Source organism: Symphodus melops (genome assembly GCF_947650265.1).
Source record: "Symphodus melops genome assembly, chromosome: 14".
NCBI lineage: Eukaryota > Metazoa > Chordata > Actinopteri > Labriformes > Labridae > Symphodus > Symphodus melops.
The window spans coordinates 6,994,639-7,013,227 of NC_136704.1; positions in this window are offsets into that span (position 1 = coordinate 6,994,639).

An 18,589-nucleotide genomic window follows, 5' to 3' on the forward strand; every position below is an offset into this window, starting at 1 on the left:
GAATAAAACTGATACTTTATCCTCATTGATGGTATCTCTCTGATGAAATTAAGGGTTTAAGTGGCATAAGATACCTGCAAGGCTTGAAGATGTTTCATTTTACCTCTAAGCAATTGTGACTGTAAATGTGCAATCGCCACACAAATTCATTAATGTGACCTGAAACACTTTGTGCAGTCATTTTGGTACTTCAGACGAATCAAAACTCGACAATCGTCTTATCTTTATGACTAATCGACAAGAAAAGTCTGTTGGATATCACAATAACGGTCTATCACTTGAATGCACAGAGGTGTATAGGAGTCTGAATGTCCCCGTCTGAAAAAATATGTAAACTGACACGACTCCTACCTATGTTTCTATCAAACAGATAGCCTTACGTGGTGTTTGAGGAACTAGTAAGTTAACAGATCGAGAGTGCTCTCCATTCAGTGGAACCTTGTCCCTGCACTGGTTAACGCACACATACAGACTCGTACTGCGTCGCTTGCTGAGATGTTTTTCTTCGTGGTTAAACCTGCAACACACATTAACTGTTGTGTGATTGACACTGAAGACTGTGAGATTTTCCTAATTAGAAATAATCATTAGAAATGGTTGATGACATACAGTATATTAGGCATACGGACGTTAAGCAACAGTTTCCTACAGTGACCTCTGCCCTGTTATTTATTGACAAAATGTCATCATTAACATGATACTGTTTATCAGGAATAATAAACACTGCACAAATATTCGACAATATCAAAATAAAGATTAACTCTGCCATGAAAACTCGCATGATATACCATTACAATTATATGTATTTGAATATGGATCTTCATAATCAATCTCCTTTAAATGTCTTCCAAATGTTACAAAACCTAAATTCACATCCGTTACAAATTAGCTGCTATTTGTAACAAGGAGTGTTTAAGTGTTTTAAAGCTCTGGGCCTGCAGCTTCTTTAGGTGTATCAGAGCCACGTGCTCCTCATTGGCCTAATGACCCCCTCCTCCACTTACTCTGCAGGCCACATAGAAACACAGGTTAGAAAATGTGCACAGCAATCAGGACAACCTCAGGCTTGTCACAACATCCATAATTCAAACAACATACGCTCCTTATAACCTAACTATAGTGTTTCATAAAAACAAAAACATGTGCACATGACCCTAAAATATCAAATGTATTTTTTTTTAATGTTCATAAAGATCACAATAGGAAAAAAAATCAACTACAATTTTGATGATGGTTCAGACCAATGAATATTAATACAGGTTAAGTGAGGCATTGGAAATTGGTCTTTTTGTTATTAAGGCGTAGGGTGTTAAATTTGAACTTTTTTGTTAAAATTTGTCTGAGCACTGGAAGGAAACTTCCTGAATTCATTATACAATCAAAAAGCTCAGCTGTGGGATGATAATGAATCCACTGGCTTTGACTCTTGAAGGCTCTTAGTGATGTCTCAGTCCATTGAAAGCCTTGTTTGGGAAATGGTGTCACTTATCCATTTGCACTTTTGTTTGGTGAGTGGTATTGGTTATCCATTTCCACCATCAGTGGTAGAACAGTGTCAGATATCCATTTCCACTTCTAATCTTTCTCGTGCACATGGCCAGCTGAGGAAGTAATTTCACAATGTGTGAAACAGCTGAAACACAAGCCTTTGATTAGAGCTTTTGAACAGCAGAATGATCTGCTTCTCCAAAGAGATCTGACACGTAGAAAACATGGTTTACACAGTTATGACAGGTCTAAAGAAACTGCATGTTCCTTTTCCCTTTCTTGGCCAAGCATGTTCACTCATCTCTGGCAGAAATGTGTATTTGATTATCAAGTGTGACGCCTTCAGCTACAGGAAAAATTAGATAAAAAAAAAAGCCTGGACAGAAAATTAAAACTCAAGTGCTGCTCTAATATGTGATCCTGATGAATGTCAAGGTAAAATTAAAAAAAAAAGTCACTTTATTAAAATTTGGTTGTGACAGAAATTAAGATTAGTCATTTATAAAGAGAATGTTTTCACTCTTTCTCTGCTTTGAAAGCTGCCCTTGACCCTGGATTCTGCTTTGAATCGGAGTGGAAAAATACAACTTTAAATGTTCCAGAAAATTTCAGACAAGAGTCACTTTAGGGTGTTTTTGTATTCATATTCAGACACACCAGGAGCTTCTAAGGGTAGTGTGCCAGTGTGATCTCTCGGACAGTTTATGGTTCTCCAACCTGGAGGCCAAATAAATTGAAGGCAGACAAGGCAAGTACATTATATCCTGTGACCAAAATCTTCTATAATTCAGCCTCTCTTCTCTACCACTCCTATTACGAGTTGGGTTTTCTAAACGGTATTAAATGAAACATACTTTATGCAGTAACTATCTGTACTACTATTCTGTTTAGAAAAGGAGGGGAAGACATTTTTTATAAGACCTAAGAGTTATGCATACATTTATATTTTTGGACATAGTTGACCTGACTGTTAGGTGAAGCATTGAGGCCTAAGGTCTGCCTTATGCCTCCGTGTCCACCTACCTTTTTTTCTGGGCAGAAAGGCGCTAACTGTGTGCTCAGGATGCTTGCGTGAAGCATTTATTCACTCCATCCTGTCTCTGTGACAACGGTGTGTTGACAATGGCCGCTGTATAACCGACTCGTCTGCTTTGCCTTTTACTTCATGTTTAATTATTTGAGATCTTTTTTTTTTTTTTTATTTTACCCCAGAAAACACGGAGCAAAGAGGATGCTGGTACTAGATCTCATCCGTAGGAGGCTTCAAAATGCGGGGAATGTCATACATTTCTAAAAGAGCGCTGGTGACGTCAACAGCGCCATTGAGAAAAGTTGAAAGATTTTTCGCACTCGGAGCAGCCGCACATAAACAGCAGAGCGTTTGTTCAAAAGATGCCGGGCGCTGCACTTTTCATACAGGCCACTTTCAGCTGCAAACGCTCTGATCTCATTTAAAACAATAGAAAAAAAGACACTGGCCATGAGAAAAAAAAAAAAAAAAAGGTAGATACGGAGCCATAACATCACCTCTTTGGTTGTTATTGATTAATCAAAAGTTAGGTACAGAAGGTGTGGGTGATGTGACTAAAAATGTTATCATGATAAAAAGCATCAGTTGATATCGATAATTATCACGATAATTGTTAAATCATTGATTCTTTCAGATTTAAAGGCTGATTTTTGCTTGTTGGGTGTTCTTTGTTGGATGGGATCTGTCCCGACCTGGACAGCAATTATAAGATCATTGCTGCAGGGTTACAGCACAACGCATTCTGAGCATCTCTGCAATTTCTCTTGTGCTTTCACTTTTCTGTGCGTGTGTGTGCGCATCTGCAGTTTGTGATTGCTCTTTTTCATGCCCTCTACATGTGGATAAATCTGTTAGGTGCAATCAATACACTAAAACTCAACTATCATTGTTGCAGCTTCTAGTCAGCACTTAGGAGAGAAGAGAGCTGGGGGCTATGCTCTGTAAGTACCACAAAGCCACACAAGATGTATGTCAGTGTGTCTGTCTTTCTCTTTGTATGTGTGTGTGTGTGTGTGTGTGTGTGTGTGTTTGGGGGGGTTGTGTTGGTCGGTCGGTCTGTCTGTCTGTCCGTCTGTCTGTCTGTCCGTCTGTCTGTCTGTCCGCCTGTCTGTCTGTCTCTGCTGGTTTATGGGATGGGACAAGGTGTTTGTCTTGTACTAAAGAGCTTCATTAGGCCTACTGATGATAATCTTATAATAAGGTGTGTTTTTAAAGGACAGGAAGGTAAAATTGCTTACATGACCAGTTTTGGCTACTTTGCCTCTGCGGGCCCCAAGGACTGTAAACCGGGATGAAGGAGCATCTTTCCCACACCTGGGACACAGTCCTGCAGAGCCACCCCCAGCTGTCTAACAAACCATCATACAGCAAACCATTCAGTACTGAGATATGGACACACCTTCTCCAATTAAACAAAGATGAAGAGAATGCATTTGACGCCAGATTCTGCAAAGTCGAAATCAGCTGGAAGGGAGGTGGCAAACACAAAACAGCCTGATAATAACTCACAAGTTAGATGTTGACATGTATTTTGATTGTCTAGTTTGGATCATTTCCCATCTGTTAACATGGAGGAGGCTGGCTTTATAACCTATACTGTAGCTTGTCAGTTGGAGAGCTCTAAATCTCTTTGCTTCACTTGATGCACGTCTTGTGCTGCACTTTGTTTTTACTATTTGAAATACACTGTAGTGAAGATTTGGCTACACGTAGGGATATGTCAATTTATCTTGGAATTAGTTGCTACGTTAAGGAGTAAGGGCTTTGGGTTGTAAATGTTTTAGATCAATAATCAAGCTGTTAAGTTAATGGAGTAATCATTGTCAAATGAAACTAACACTAACTGTCAGTATTAAAAAGTTTAAATAGTTTCAAAAAGCTACATTTTTCAGTACAACTCCATCCATCACAACATCTTCCTACTCTGACTTAGTCACAATCTGAAATGGAAAAGTAAAACACTGACAATTTTGTCTAGCATACACTTATCCTGGGATTGATTTTTTGGTTGTTTTTTCTTCGGTTGGATAAATTACATGGTACAAATGGCCCCTTCTGAAGCAGTATAACCCATCCTTGATGCCGCCACTCCGACTGGTTTCTCCTTAAAGGGGCTGAGATGACTTGCATCTCCTGAGGTTGATAAACTTCACACAACAACCACTTTGAAAAATGATTGAAGTATCTATATATAAAGACTAGAAACTGGAGAATACCAATATCCCGGTTATCATAATCAACATTTGGGACATTCAGAAGGCCAACATGGGACATCAAAATGTTGTTACTTGCATGCAAAATTTTAAGTTCTGCACAACTGTGTTCTGCTAATATCTCTGCCTTTATAATTTATTATGCTTTAAATTATTGTTTTTAATCTGGATTATTAGTGGCACCGATATATAAGACGCAGTCTGTTTTGGAGTTTGCGCTCCTACGGTAACTGAGCTTTTAAGCCTATACGGCTGGCCGGCCAGCAGACTTTATTGATGGTGATTCATGTCGGTGGCCGCACTCGTGATGACGGCGTGTCTGCATTTACTGATATACCGACATATTAGTCAGGTTGATCTATAAGTAACAACCAACCTTTTAGATAAATTTACATCTTATACATTGAATTTTAGAGTATTGAAAATTAAGGATATATAAAGGCCCTTGCCAAATTTGAACTGCATTCACTTGCATCAGTCTGAACTTGAGGATTTTAACCTAAAATTAAGTACCCCACTTAAAAATAACTATCCCTTTCACAATACATTTTAAATTAAAGTTATTCAAACCTATCTGAATGATCTCAAGACTTTTAAATCAACATGAAATAATAAAGTATATCCATCATGTCAACAATATTACCTGTAAATATGAATTTTAAGCAGAACTCTCCCTGGATAAATATGGGCTTCAAATATACAAACAAAGTAAGAGAAGTCAGCAAACAGCATATTATTTTTTTCCCTCCAAAAACACCTGCAACTTGTTTTTGGTTGACATCAAACACACGAGAATCAGCTGCCTTAAGGAGTGTCTGAGAGCAGCAGCCAGCTGCCAACTGAGCCAGCAGACCTCCCTGTGCAGATACAGGCAGCTCTCTGCTGCTGCTGCCTGGCCTCCACAGATAACTCTGCCTGTGTTGTTACATCGTGTGTGTGTGTGTGTGTGTGTGTGTGTGTGTGTTGTCTCAGTTTGGTGCGATTCTTACATGACAGATATGATTTGGACTGATTGATTCATCATTTATTATTTATTAGATTTTTACAAACCTTCCTACCTGCCTAATGTCAACATTGTCATGATTAAGATTTCCTCAAACTAATAATTAAAGTTTTTACACAGTATGTGAGACCAACACGGAATTTCCCCCAGGGATTGAAATCAAGGCCAATGAGGATGGTGTACGATATTGTACAATATCTGCCCTAAAATACAATGGTATTGCATTGTTTTATGTTTTTTGTAATTGTACAGTGCATATATACCAAAACATGTTTTGCATGTGCAATCTTATTTTGCAAATGATGTTTTGCAAATGATTTAAACAACAATAACTCGACATTGTCAGTGTACAGAATAGGCCTACAGTTGTCAGTTGTCTGCTGTGATGATTGTTCCTGTTGTCAGATATCATTTGTTTTGTTTGGAGACTATAGAAAACAGACTGTACAGACAATGCAGCATTTCTCTACATTCCTTCTCCTCTCCTCTCAGTGCTGGAGTGGAGCTTTGTTTAGCTTTTAGCCCACAGGTTCAAGGCCAAAGCACTCAGCAGCAAGAGGTTTGATGGGGGTAGAAGAAGGAAAAAAGGAAAATGGCAGTCACAGAATTGCAAATGTCTTTCTGCAAGGATCTTTTGTCTCACCATTATTGTTTAGTTCTCGCCAAGTGAATTCCACAAGATCTCTTAAAAAAAAAAAAAAAAAAAAAAAAGCATACCAGAAAATCCAATCAAATTTTACAAGGAGACTCACAGTGTCATGCACTTCCAAGTGGGTGGTTACAAAACTATCATGAATTATTTTTCTGCTATTTCTGTTTTGCCTGTCAGTAAATTTATAGAAATCTTTTTGGTTTTTTGTAAGGATTGCACTCTGAATAACATCATCATATCATACCTTAATTCCGAAATACATTTTTGTTGTTGTTAGACAGACAAGACCCAACATTAATCCATATTTTTGTAATGCTGCAACATTTAGCAGAGTTACAGTGTGCGTACAGTGGTGAGATAAAAGTTCTTTTTCAAAAGGAAGAACCAGGCTCATGGTGAACAGCAGTCTGTCAAAACTGTGCCAGGCTTGAAAAATGAGATTGAGGGAGATGCAGGAAGAGAGACAGAAAAAGACAAGAGGGGAGGTTCCATAGCAGCAGGCCATTCCCACCAATGATCGAGAGGAACTTACAAGACAAAAGTGAGTTTGGCAAGTTCAAAGGACGTTGGTCAAGACAAAAAACTTCATTTACCAAACCAACATTTACAAGTGAAAATGTTTTGTTTTTTTAATTGATTTAATTATTATCAGCTACTATGATTAGTCAATGTACATGACCCTTGACTTTAGATTCTTAAACTATCAGTACTTGATCACAGCAAATATAACAGAAGATACCACTCCAATCACTAGCTTAACATATGTACATACTTAGAGGTCACATACTATGCAAAATACACTTCACACAACCAAGACGTATTTCAGGTCTTGCAACCAAGACGTCAATATGTCATCAATCAGTAGCCCTATTCAGACTGCCTTTTAAAGGTGCAATATTTGCACCCCTGAGAGGTTCGCTTTAAGTGTGAATGTTGGGGGGGCATAATTGAATCCACATGGTTCTTTGTCCTTTTCCATGTGCCATATTAAAATAAAGCATTATAGCAAACATGTTCAACTCCACTTCAATGTTAAACTAACTTTCTTTTGCACTTGGCAAGTGATATAAAAATGTAAGCGTGCGATGGAGCACAGGAAAGTTATGTGTTTTTAATTACACACGACCATCATCCAACATATTAATTTTATTCCAGTTTCCTGTACTTTTGATACATTTCCATCTAGTTTAAGTGTAAAAGAGTACTTACATAATCTCCATCAGTCAGTATTTAGACTAACTCTCATTTTTTCACATCTATTCAGTACAGTACTCGAGTGCTGGAAAGCAATCAGCTGTGATCCACTTGTGCCGACAGAGTATCGAGAGCTGGACTCCTCCATTACAATCAGCAGTGGCCCCACTCAGCTTTAAAGATAGGGTGAAGCTGTAGGCTAGCATTAGCTTAACACTGATCAGCAATCAGCAGCTTCTCCACTCTTCAGTGTCTAGCAGAGCAACACTTACAAAAACATACAAAGGCATGCTCCCACATATAGTGAGTTTGATTCTGTGGAGCATGTGCAAACGTCGGACTGTATAACACAACCTACTTAAACTTCTGTGAGGAGTTTTGAAGTGATTTTAAAAAAGTTCAATTGACTTATCGTCAGTCTAAATGACTATAGAAAAGATTAGGAGGTCTAATATTGCCATTTTTATCTAATTATGTTTACCAACGTCTTGGGTGTCAAGGGTTGGATTCTGATGGAGGAGTTTCCATCCCAGAACAAAACAGTCTTTGATTACATTCATGACAACGCAGTTGTGTAAAGATCTTTCATCAAGTGGAATCCCATTGAGAGGCATCATCTTATTTTTCAGGGACTGAAAATGTATTATCATTATTAATATTATAATTGAGTTTGTAGTATGTATTTCGTTCAGGTGAAACAATCCCCAGCTTCTGCATCAAGATATGTGATGTTTCTTTGGGCGAGTAACTTAACTATGAATTGCTCCTGCTGCTTCATCAGCGTATAAATGAATGGGATTACTTCTGATGGTCACTTTACATGACCACCTCTACCATCAGTGTGTGAATTGGCTTGGAGTAGTCAGACTAGAATAGAAGTAATACCATTCATATAAGCTCAAGTCCATTAAGCTTTTTTATATTGTGCAATAGTTTACTTTGAGGAGTTGTGTCATAAATCAAGAAATGTATTTGTGTTTTGACTCAAATATATAGAAAAAAATGCAGCAATTAAAATGTATTATTTACACAGTTATTTGGTTACATAAAGTAAAGGCACACATAATTCATTCCGGTCCTGGGGAGACTGGAGCCGATCCCAGTTTTCATGGAGCAAGAAGTGAGTTACATCTGGACTGTTTGCCAGTTAATCACAGGGGTAACATTTTTAGAAGAAAAATAACAGCTCCAAATTTATTTACAACTGCAGGCAATTTAGAGTCGATCACCCTAACAAGCATACCTGTGGACTGTTGGAGGAAGCAAGAGTACCCAAAGAGAACCCATGCATGCTCAGGGAGAACATGTAATCTCCCCACAGAGAGGCTTCTGTCGACGGGGATACAGGGAGGGAACCTCCTCGCTGTGAAGCAAAAGCACTAACCACTGCAACACCGTGCACCCAAGGGAATATACGTATATACTGGACATATACTGTAAACTGAAATTATGGCAAATCTTTTTTATGAACCATTCGCCAACTTAGGGACCATGATCAACTGTTAAAGTGTTGACTTCATCAAGAACAGAAACAGTATTTTAGTCTAGTATTTTAGCAATTCTATTTACAACTAGACAATTCCAGCAGAAATTGTGAGGGTGGTTGCCGTCTGTGTTTCTGAGTTATACTGCAGTAAAACTGTTTAACTGTAGTCAGCTAACAGCTAAGACAGAACTCTGTCCGACTGCTATGGTCCCACTCAGATGATGATGTCATCACTCTAACTCTGAACAACTGCTGCTTGGTTGACATTCAGTTTTGATCTGCCAGAACATTCCATAAATGTATTTGAATGGGCTTACCACTGCTCGCAAAACCTCAAATATCTTAAAATCTAAACATGATATCACCGATCCGTTTGGACTGTGAGCGACAGAACAAATAGGCGCACGTTTTGATGTATTTTATTTTTATCTAACATTCAGACTGGGACCACAGTGGCAATTTTAAAACATGAGTAAAAACTGTAAAATTCTGGACGTCAGTTAGAGTGAGAGCCCAATGTGTGTGTATGTGGTGCGTGACTGTCAAACAAATGCCTCCCCTGGGTGACTGGAACATTTTATTTATTTATTTTTTGCTTTATGAGTGAGAGGACACTCAGCTTTATTTTGATATATTTTGTTTGTAAATGCGAGCAACAGTGACTTCAGGATGGCAATTTACAAATATGTTTCCAAAACTGAAGTTTTTGGCAGTTACACTCTAGGATTTCAAATTTTGCCATTCATTTTCAATGGGGCAATTTTTTGTCGTTTAAACTCGATTTGTGTCCAAACCGTGTGTCCGAGGTTTCCACAAAGTAATAGCACCCATGTCATGACCAAGCCGCTCGTTTTGATACCTTTTTTGTGTGTGTGGCGCAAACGCTGTGGGAGGAGTAGCGCGCCAAAATTTTAGGATATAATAAGAATAAGAATATTTACAATAGTAGTAGTGTGTTTGCCTTTCAGGCAACCACCCTAATGAATGTTGTAAAGTGTTGTTATGCTGCCCTCAATACATGTGGTGAATATATCTTGGCAGTAAGTTAAACACCTTCTGTTCATCAAAACTCTGAAGACAGTCATCAGTTTGTCCACAGGTTTATTGACTATAAAAAAGGGTGAAACTGAGAACAGACAAAAAAGTATAATCAAACATTTTGCTTATTGTTATTACCTTGTGCTACACTGCAACATACTTTCATCTCAACTTCAATCACATTTTTTAGATGTTTTTAACTTGCTTGTTTTACACACGTATCATGAAATGTTCACATTAATTGTCATTGTAGAATTTGTGTACTATGAAATCCTTTTAACTGCAAGCAAAACATACTGTGCATTATAAATTAAATCGACAAAGCTAGCTTGTAAGCTCTATGAAATGAACAGAAAATAGCTTGTTAGCATTTTGTAACAAACTACTCGTAACAATATTCTAAACAACAAATAATGAATTACAATTGAACATAAAGATGTAAAATGACCTTACATACCAACGATGCTACGTATGGCATAAGATGTATGTAGATGTCTGCAGATGGAAACAGGCGATTGAGGAATGCTGTTCGGAAGACTAAAGCCATGTGACACCTGTACTTCCTGAGGATGACTTCCTGTTACCAACTTCCTGTCTTTTCTTAAAGGGGCATGACAGAAAATAATGAGTTTATCTATTAAACTATTAAGAACTGAACTATGGTTACAGAACAGTTGTGTCTGTCAAACTAGAACTGCGCCATTTGTAGACAGAAGAATGTCTCTGAAGGAACTCCAACATGATGGTTCAAGAAGCTGCTTTATGAAAGAAAACAGGAATGGCAAAAAAACTCACCTCCAGGTTGTACCCTCAAAATATTCATGTTTGAATTAAGCTATGTTTTTTATAACCAATTAAACACATTGTTCCCTCAAGGTCTACTCAAAAGCGTGTTTGTTTCTAAGTCAAATTAGAAACAACAACATTGCTAGGATAATTCATATAAAAAGATGAATTGTGTTGAAAAGTGTATAATAGTAATATAATAACTGTGCTACAATGACTCATAGTACATTTGCCAATGTATAAATTACATACATATCCCATCATTCCTAATCCTAGACAGATATTGAAGGTAGCATAAGATTTTCACTGTACCAAGAAAAGATCAGGACCAAAGACAGCTACACTAGTGGGTCTCTAGCCTGATGATATTGTTTCAGAATTAAAGTGGGATGCAGGGTTCAGGAAGGATTTCTGCTGCAGCACTGCTGATGTGATGCTGCATCTTATTTAATGCAATAGTTTACTTCATTGTGTATGCATTGTGCTCTGCAGAGGCTGCCCAGGGTCCCAAGACACACACACTGACAGTATTATTTCTTATGGGGACTATGTCTGTTTCAAGAGATGCTTTCTCTGCATGTTTTCCCTTTGCTCTTAATGCTAATGCTAAGAAGAAAAGTAGTGGTTTCCTCCCTGTGGCACTCGCCCTGCCTCCTGCAATCATCTTGTTTGCTCTGCCACTGAAAACAATAGGAGGAGTTATTTCCCTCTAGTCTTTGTTCAAACGGGAAAAAGGGGGAAAAAAACAAACATACAACAAAGCTTCTTTTAGCAGTGTTTTGTTACAATCCACAGTGGAGCCATTTTGAACTTGTTTTCCCTTTTTCTTTTACCAGGAACATCAGTAGCCTGCTTCAATTAGTATCCCACAGACTAAGTGATAAAGTATACAGACTGCTTCTTTTAATCTGTTCACAGTGGGAGAGTGAGTGAAAAGATGATTTTCTGACGGTGGCGTGGGGCTTTGACAAACTTGAATCTCACCCTCAGCAGTCGGGCTTGGTTGGATGGAATGTCCAGGCATTCTTTGTGTCACACCTGCCATCATCACCCAATTAATTCTTTCATTTCACAGGTAATAAAATGTAGTTAGAGGGAACAGCATGAAGTCCTGTATTACTATACAATGTTTGCGTAGGATTTTCTTTTTTGATAATCTGACGAGAGTTGTGGCGCTTGTGTGCTCTTTGAGCTGTATCTTCATTGATATTTGAAATAGAATGCTCTGGGGTGATAACTGAAAGCAATGAGATCCTATTGCTGAAGGGGAGATGCAAATATTGGAAGACCATTCACTTGAGAGAAGAGTTAGGTGGCTTTGTGGATTGTGGGTGAGGAAACAGGATGGACATTTTTGTGAGCAAATTGTTTTTCTGGAAAATAATTATTACATCCGCAACAATTAAATGACTGTTATCTGACATGCATTACCGTATACTTTAAATCAAATTAATAACAATTTATGTTTCAACTACGATAAATGGTTTGTTGAGAATTTCTAGATTTCTAGACTGATTAGCGCACATACGCACACATTTTTTTATAGCACCTGAAAAAGGAGGTAAAAAGCAGTAGCCTGAGTAATGTCAATAGAACATTATTAATTAGCAAACAGACTAAAGCAACAAAGCTAGCCAGATTAGTTAGAGCCAGATTAGCCACTTTGGCGAAAGCAGCAAACCACCAATGCATCAGAGCAAAAACAGGATTAAAAGCAAAAACCAAAGGCAAACATCCAAAGGCCTTGGATGCACTAAAGGTGCAAGGTTTTACTATGTGCATGAAGAAATACAATGAATGATTACACAAGCTTTAGAGAAGGTCATTCATTCCTTTAAGAAGCAGCCATTAAAAACAATAGGCGTCATTCAAAAATAAGTCAACCTGCATAGTTTTTTTTTCTCTAAATTGTTCTGAAGAAGATCATGAAAAAAACACTTAGCAGATTAATGGAGCTGTTCTTTAACTGCTGAACTGTATGCATGCACCTGTGTTCATTAAATTGATGAATCTTCGTTGTCCTTGTAAATTGGTAGCTCATCAATCAATCATTATTTGCATAGTGCCAGTTGATAACAAGTGTTATATCGAGGTGCTTTACGGAAAAGCAGAATGGGATCATATGCAGGAGGGCTTTCTCCTTTGTGTTCCTGCTGTTCCTGTTGTCCACACTTCCTTGCTGCCAAGATGGAGGTTGGAGCTGCCATGCCGGACCACGCAGTCTGATGTTGGTGGCTGCTGGGCGTCAGGCTGTGGTTGTAGGACGACACACTCCGATGGTGGTGGATGGGCATCAGGGACGTCAGGTGGTAGTTTCACCTTGTTGAAGGAGTGGGGACATGCATGTGTATCATATTTATAATAAAAAGACACTCCTTTTATGTATACTTGGCATAAGACTGCTACTATGTGCTAATGGAGATGATGTAGCGATACATTGACAATGTCCAAATCCAAATCTATAAATGAGTTAACACTGTGAGTTATGTGTAAGGTTAAATGCTTACTTCAAACTGTTCATAATTTAACATTTTAAAGTTTAGATCAAACATTGCATAATTACTGAAACATTGCATAGACATACTTCTTTTAATAATATAGGGTCGCACAATTAATAAAGCCATAACAACCAATCATTTTGCCTTGGTATACCAGTGCTTTAATGATACATGGACTTGAGTTTGTATAGCACGTTTCTAGTCTTCTGACGACTCAAAGCACTTTTACATTGTAGGTCGCAACTACCCATTCTCATCACGTTCATACTGATGGCAGAGGTTGCTATGTAAGTGTCCATCAAAAGTAACAAATCCCATTCACGCACATTCATAAGCCGCTGATGAAGCAACTCGGGGTTAAGTGTCTTGCACAAGGATGCATCGGATGTGGCTGCAGGAGCGATAGAGAAGGCCAACTCAATCTAATCCACAGCCCTCTGGGAATGTTAGGGTGTATTCACACCTAACTTGTTTGGTTCGCTTGAAACGAACTAAAACCCTGGTGCGGACCTTTTGAGTAGGTGTGAATACAAACCATCGAACTCAGGTGCGCACCAAACAGCCGGACCGAGACCCAGCCAAAGAGGTGGTCTCGGTACGGTTCGTTTGAGGTGTGAAAGCAACCAGACCTCAGTCTGACCCAGCTCTAAAAATCTTATGGCTTTTTGGACATAACAGGCTCCCGTTGCCTCGCGCATTAAGGGAAATAATTGTTTGGTTAGCAGCACAGTGTTCTTGTTTGTTTCTATTGCCTACTTCTTTGATAAAAGACACGGAGGTAATCTTTAGTCTATCTTTCAGACGCTTTCACAAGTGTTTCATCGCTCTGTTCTTTTATTATCCAATACATTTAAATCACACAGACTATGAACAGAACAGTAGCTGCAGCAGAGTTTTCCTGGCCCTTTTCCCCCGCGGCAGTGTGATCCTCCTCTTTTCCCCTGCGCCACATACTTCATTTATAACCTCGGCCACATTCATCATAACACCGGTTGATTGCCCACACATAGATCTACATTTTTTACACAATTAAATATTTTCGTACCTGTACTAAATGGATGAAATTGTTGCTAAAATGTTTAATACCAGGACAGCAAGTGCAGCATGGAAGTTCTCCATGATTGTTTACTTTCATCTTGCGATTACCGCTTTACTCCACCCTAAACCTTTTTATCCAATGATTGAACGATCTTAGTACATATGTGGTTTTGTTTATGATTTCTGGGCCTCTTGCGAAAAGTGCAATGTGAAAACAAACCGCACCAAACCAAAAAAGAAACCAAAGAAAGCGGACTAAAGGACTTTTCTGGTGTGAATACACCCTTAGACTCTTCTCGAAAAGTTGTTTTATTCGACCAAATTCTTCCTCAGAATGGTTGATGACTGGAGCCAAATATCTGCAGGCATGCCAACTCAGTGTTTCGGGTTGGCCAGGACCAGTGGTGGTGCAGTATTTTGGAAGTTTGTTTAAGAGGGGTGAACAATATGTTGCTTCTTGACCATTTGGTAGACAAACTTGGCTGTCAATTAAGCCCATATGATTTTCTTTGCTCATTGAGGTGTGAATATAAAGTCAGAGAATCACTTCAAGTTATCAGTTGTTGATACACATATTGGTTTTTATGTCAGTCCAAAATGGTGGAATAACTGACAGTCTAACATGGCCCTCCCGACAATAAGATTCCTAGCAGAGCTTACAATACTGAAGTCCTCTGAAGGCTCGTACAATTACAGTAATTAGTGTTATTTATGCATATTATTACACAGATCCTTAATTAATCAAATACCAACCTTAATTATCTTTTAAGGCTGTGAGGGGTGTGGGGAGGGGGCTGGGGCAGGAGACTGTTCACCAAGACTATGACAGGCACCAATCGTGACACGTAGACCCCTGTTCATAATTTCCTTGAAAGAAAGCTGACTGATTTATACAATTGTTAAATGCTAAGATATATATGTTAATATCAATTCATCCTTCCATCTGTCATCGGCAGTGCGGTGGGCGGCAGTAGCTCAGTCTGTAGGGACTTGGGTTGGGAACCGGAGGGTCGCCGGTTCAAGTCCCGGCACGGACCAAGTCCGGAAATTGGCCTGGTAGCTGGAGAGGTGCCAGTCCATTTCCTGAGCACTGCCGAGGTGCCCCTGAGCAAGGCACCGAACCCCAAAACTGCTCTGGAGCGCTCGCTGTGGGCAGCCCCCTCACTCTGAGACCTCTCCATTAATGCGTGTCACTAGAACCCTGTTTGTGCATGAGTGTGTATCTCGGCCTATGTGTGTTAGACAGAGTGTAAAACCGAATTTCCCCTCGTGGGATTAATAAAGTGTAAATTATTATTATCTACTTGCTATCCTTTTGAAGGGCAGTAATGTTACAGGCAGTATGTTTCTGCATGGACAAGAACCCTGGAGCGAACTCCTGCCTTTAACAACTCCCGGATCAGGACCATGGAGAGCGTCACAGGCTGTAGTCCTGGCAGAGTGTCCAGCTGTTCCAATCTGTGTAAAACGTTGTAGTGTAAGTTCATGATTTCAGTGTAAAGAGCTGTTTTTTTTCCTTTATTTATTAGAAGGATTTTTTTTATGTTTAGGTTTTCTCACCGTTACAAAGAACAAATCACATTTGACTCGGATTATTATTAGATTATTTTTTTATTTTCATGCCCGTTATTAGAGAGACAGGGCATTCAATAGAGTCAGTAATCAGGGGAGAGAGAGACTGAGAGGGAACGGACATGCAGGATAGGAGCCACGGGTAAGATTTGAACCCAGGTCCACCCACACCCACTCAGAGGACTTGAGCTAGGCTACCAGCATCACCTTAGATAACAAACTTGGAATAGTAATGCCGTCCAACGCCAAAACCAGTTATTGACTATGAAAACTGATCAAGTTACACATTAGTACCAAAATATGTCAAACTGTTTCTAAGAAAAGGTATGTACATTTCTTCTTACCGATTCTTATCCCAATGAACGACACTGTGTTATTCAAACATCTCTGTGGGGTTTTTCATACAAACCATATATTACTTATCTGGACCAGTGGGTTCAATAGGGCAGTCAATCATATGTTCAGCTCAGTCGTCTCCAGTGAGAAACAAAGCAGTTGTGTTCTGCAGATATTTCTCTCCAGGTCAGGATTTGACACCCCGACAAACGAAGAAATGTTGCAGGGTCAGACAGCTGAACACAGAGTTCAGTTCATTTTATCCAAACAGATGAGAGCGCCTCCAAAAGTTATGACACAGATCTATGTTCAAGGAAAGTTTTTGTTAGTAAATCAAAATACCATATGTCTCGGCAGGTGACGTTGAAAAAAACGATGCAAGATGCATTGAGGAGTAAGAAAAAAACGGTTTCATTGTGAAAATATGTGTTTGTCTGTGCGATAAGTTACTGAAAAAAATAGACTTTTTTTTAAATGTAACACACAATATATACATTGATGTTAAGGAATATCAGTCAATATTTATTTGTATAGCGCCAGTTCACTACAAATTTTATCTAAAGACACTTTACGATACGCTTGTAAAAGACAAAAGACTACAAAAGCACCAACGTTTATCCATCTTTAGCATCACACTTAACAACAGTTACAGTGGCAATATTTTCTTGTGGTTAAATAACTGAAATAAATATACATAAAAATCCTCATGGCACATCGCAATACATACACACAGGCGCATGTATGTATTGTAACTTATTAAATGGTAAATTGACTTGATGTTACGATACACACACAGTGAATAATGTTTGGACTCAGACGCGTGACTCAGAGACAGGTTGTACGGTAAAACACTGTTCTTTAATGTGTAAACTAAAGGTGAACAAACAAGGATGAAATAATGCAAAGTCCACGCTCTCCTATCCTTGTAGAGTATTCAGAAATCCAATTAGTATCGTTGTCACTGATGATCGGAGAAAAACATGAGGAGAATGAGTCACGAGAAAACCAAGAGAACGTCATATGTTCACTGAGAAAGTTACGGCAGCTCATGTTGCCGCAGGAGCTGGGGACGAGGACTCTCCCAACTGAGCCACAGCCGTCCCAAATTTAGAATTTTTACACTAACATATTTCCATAAATGTGTTTCTGACCTGGTCACCTGCAGTACAGGGGCCCCACAAGGGACCGTCTTGGCTCCCTTCCGTTTCACCCTGTATACTGCAGACTTCTCCCACAACACAACCAACTGTCACCTGCAGAAGTTCTCTGATGACTCTGCCTCATTCCCAATGGGGAATGGGGGCGAGTACAGAGAACTCAACAGGGACTTTGTGGACTGGTGCCAGTGGAACTGCCTCCAGATCAACGTGGCTAAAACCAAAGAACTGGTGGTGGACTTTCGCAGACACAGACCTACTTCCCCCACACCGGTGAACATCCAGGGAAAGGACATTGAGATAGTGGACTCTTATAAGTACCTGGGTGTTCACCTGAACAATAAACTGAACTGGACTGACCACACAGGCTCTCTACAAGAAAGGCCAGAGCAGACTTCACCTGCTGAGGAGACTCAGGTCTTTTGGAGTGCAGGGAGCACTCCTCAAGACTTTTTATGACTCAGTGGTAGCATCAGCTATCTTTTACGGAGTGGTCTGCTGGAGCAGCAGTACCACGGCTGCAGACAGGAACAGACTGAACAAACTGGTGAAGAAGGCCAGCTCTGTCCTGGGCTGCCCTCTGGACCCTGTGGAGGTGGTGGGAGACAGGAGGATGATGAAGAAGCTATCATTCCTGATGGAGAACGTCTCCCACCCCCTGCATGGTCCTGTAACAGCACTGGGCAGCTCCTTCAGTGACAGGCTTCGCCACCCGTGGTGTCTGAAGGAGAGATACCGCAGGTCCTTCCTTCCTGCTGCAGTGAGACTGTTTAACCAAGCCTGATTCCAGTAGATCATAAAACACACCAAACTGGACAATTTACTCCTACTTCTTGTGCAATAATAATGTTATAAGATGTCACCTGATCTTATCTATATTTGTATTCTTAAATTTGATTGCATTGCAATATTTATTTATGGGACAATTTGTGCAATAACATTCCATGCTTATATGCACTGTGTGCATACTAGTGTACATACTGTTTATACAGACTTACATCGTTAGGTTACTGGCATTTCAACTGTTCCTTTTTCTGATGCATATTTCTATGCTAGCTCTTGATTATTGTTTTCGATGCATATTTTTTTGGACACTTA